This window comes from Carassius carassius, chromosome 27, assembly GCF_963082965.1.
Source record: "Carassius carassius chromosome 27, fCarCar2.1, whole genome shotgun sequence".
NCBI lineage: Eukaryota > Metazoa > Chordata > Actinopteri > Cypriniformes > Cyprinidae > Carassius > Carassius carassius.
The window spans coordinates 13,612,555-13,616,002 of NC_081781.1; positions in this window are offsets into that span (position 1 = coordinate 13,612,555).

Sequence of the window (3,448 nt, forward strand, 5' to 3'; positions counted from 1 at the left end):
TAATAATTAATTAATTATTAAAAATTATGAATGAAAAAATCAGCTGGCTCACTATCAATGTCAGTATCACTTAATAGCACATTAAGTACAGATTGAGCTGAAGCTTGGACATTGTTCTGTTAACTTAAAGTTGCTCCTACACACACACCAATTCTTATTATTATTATCAATGTTGAAAACAGTTATGCTGCTTAATAGTTTGTGTAATATTTTCTCAAGAAACTTTGTTTAATAAACATTCTATTTGAAATAGAAATCTCTTGCATCATTATTATAAATGACTTTACTTTTACTTTTGATCAATTGAGGTGTCCCTGCTGAATAGCATTTTAATCAACATAAAAAAAATGTAGCCTACATTTCGCAACTTCAAAGTGACCTGAGTTTGATTCCTGTCTCGAGGTCCTTTGTCAGTTCCGCTCCCCTCTCTTCTACCTGTGCTTTCCTGAAAAAATAAATAAATAGGGTTTGTCTAACCTGAAATGAAACCTCTGTTAGCTCTCAAATCTCACTCTCCATTGCACTTATTTTAACAAGCGAGTCTGTGTTCAGTTACAGCAACAGCTTTTGGTGTGAACCTGGACAGGCACGTCAATCCACCATTTTGAGAAATCCGAACATCAACACAACAGGGTTATGCAATATTTTTTTATTTATTGAGCAATGTTTAAAGGGCCCTGCACAATGATATTTGTAAGCCACTAGATGGCAGAATTACTCATGATTTGTAGCATGCAGGTTAATCTATAGAAAGGGATTTAAAAATGATGCACAAAATTTTTTTTCAATTTACTATCATAAGAACTTCTATATTTTTATTTTCTTTACTAAAGTTTATTGCATAAGCACATATTTAATAATACAATATGTCCATAACAGGTGGAATAGCAGTTCTTGGTTCTATGAGCAGGATTCTGTGTACTGTAGATATGTTTTGTACACACAGACAGACAATCATTCACAGACAGACACATTCACACACATACCATTGCTGCTCTTGAATTACACACAGACAGCAGCACTTACACGCCAGATTGAGGTTTAAATAAAACTCTTCATGTCAGCACCATGGTTTGCTATTTCCACACCTCACACTGCATGCCTACTTTCACCAGTGTGTGTGTGTGTTTGGTGTTAATTAGCTCTAGTATGTCCCCAGAAGTTAGCTAAGTCTGAGAACCTCCCTTTGGGGACATATGGGGACATCCGTTTTTGAGTAATAATGCAAAATGCAAATGTTTTCCGTAAGAGTTAAAATGATCACTGTGTAACAATTAGCTTCATATAAAGCGATGTAATTCTATGGTATGCCCTAATTTATATACTAAATTAAATATGTGAGTATGTGTATGTAAGAAGACAGAGAATTAGTCAGAAGGGACTAAAGAGTATAACATGGCTCCCTGAAAGAAGGGGGAATGGTTGGCTATGAAAATACTGTGTGTAACATTGCTCTGTAGCTGACAGACAGGCAGGCACACACACACACACACACACACACACACACACACAGACAGCTTCCTGAGTGTACCAAACATCTGCAAATGTACTGAAACACTTGCCCCACCAACACAGAAACACAGATACACTCAGACACATGCAGTTTCCTTGACCTCATTCCCAGAACAACTAAAGAAGTGATGTTGAAAGCATAAAGAATGTTTAGATAAATATAAAACAACAACAACATTAATAAATTGTTATTAAACAGCAACAATAATCATTGTAATAATAATTATAGTTATTATAAATTAAACATTTTAAAAGCAAACTTTCTGTTATGTGACCATAAAATGTTAGAACCCTTTTAAATGCATTACATGCTCATACAAGTTCATGAAAAGACAAGAGCAGCTGCAATTTGGCTTTGATCCTGTTATTTTCAATGAGAACACTATCCATCATATACAACATGCGTGCCAGCCCATAGCATAGCTAACCTATATTCCAACACAATAAAGGAATCTTTATAGCTTTAACTACAGGGTGACAGAATAAGAAGAGATCCTCACCTGTTGAACTGTCACAAATAAGCCAAGGAGAACAGACTTTGACCTGGTTCTTCTGTCTGGTGGTCTGTCCCACTAGATTTGCCATTCTCAAAGGCAGTAGTAGATCAATTGTTATTTATCTACAGATTTGGATTTGCCATATTGCCTACATTTGACCTCTACCTCGAACAGCATCATTGAAACTGCACTGTTGCAAAAATAGTACACATTTAAGTCCTAAAGACTTAGTCCATGGGGTGGTTTCTCACTGACGGTTCAATCACAGCTGAAGGCTATAAATAACATGAGTGACAAGACAAAGGTTTATTAGGCTTTAAGTCAGGGAACTGGCACTTCAGACTAAAATATCGGCATTTGTAGGAAAATATTGTTTCCAAAAATTACAATTAATACTTAAAACCACAGTCTTAAAAGCATTTTTAACTTTGAAATATCAGTTTTAAAATCATTCTGATGGTACATTTATAAAAATGTCTGTTTTGGGAGTGACTTTGGTGAGCGGGTATGAAATTCAGCAAAAAGGGCAAATTGCTTTAAGTGACACTTGTAAGGCTATTCACTTTAATTACAGCAGTGATACATTTACAACATTTATGACAATAACAGTAGGGAAGCTAACAATAAATACATTTTTATGCATATTAGATTGTGTTATATTAAGGTCTAACCTACCCCTTATAATAATGAAAAATCACTAATTATTGTTGTACAGTGTGACAAAAATTACAATATGCTATGGGCATACATACAGTTGCTTAAAAATGTGTATTAACTCACCTAACTGGACAGTAATTCCTCCCCAACCATGCTGTTTGATTAATCAAAAAAATAAGTTGTTTTAAACTGACATGTTTTTAAATATGTTTTAGAGTAAGCTGATAGAGAATTTCTTTGCAATAAGATTTTGTTGTTTTTTTACAATCATAAATTCCCCTTACTCTCCACACAAACACATACATATACACAGGAAAGGGGAACACATGGCACTGAAATTCCACACCCTCTACAATAACATGTTTAACCCCCTGCCCACTCCATGCGCTTCTCTTATCCTCCCACAACCCTCCACCCCCACTGCACATTTACACTTGACTCATCTCTGACTTTGCTGACCCATTCCCACATCCCAGTCTCTCTCTCTCTCTCTCTCTCTCTCTCTCTCTCTCTCTCTCTTTCCTTGCTTATTTGACCGTGTGCCACTTACACAGTGTATACTATGCTCACAAGACACCATGTTTGAGGCTGATCTTAGTTTATGACCTAACATCCTTGATACAGACTGTGTTTTACAGCTAAAGGAAGAGAAAAGGGAAAACCTCAATTGGAGGGATTTGCCGACTCGCTTAATTAAAGTAAGTGGAAACCAAATTACATATCACAGTATATTATATATATATGCTACAAAACACTATAGTAAGATGTACTGCAATCTTATA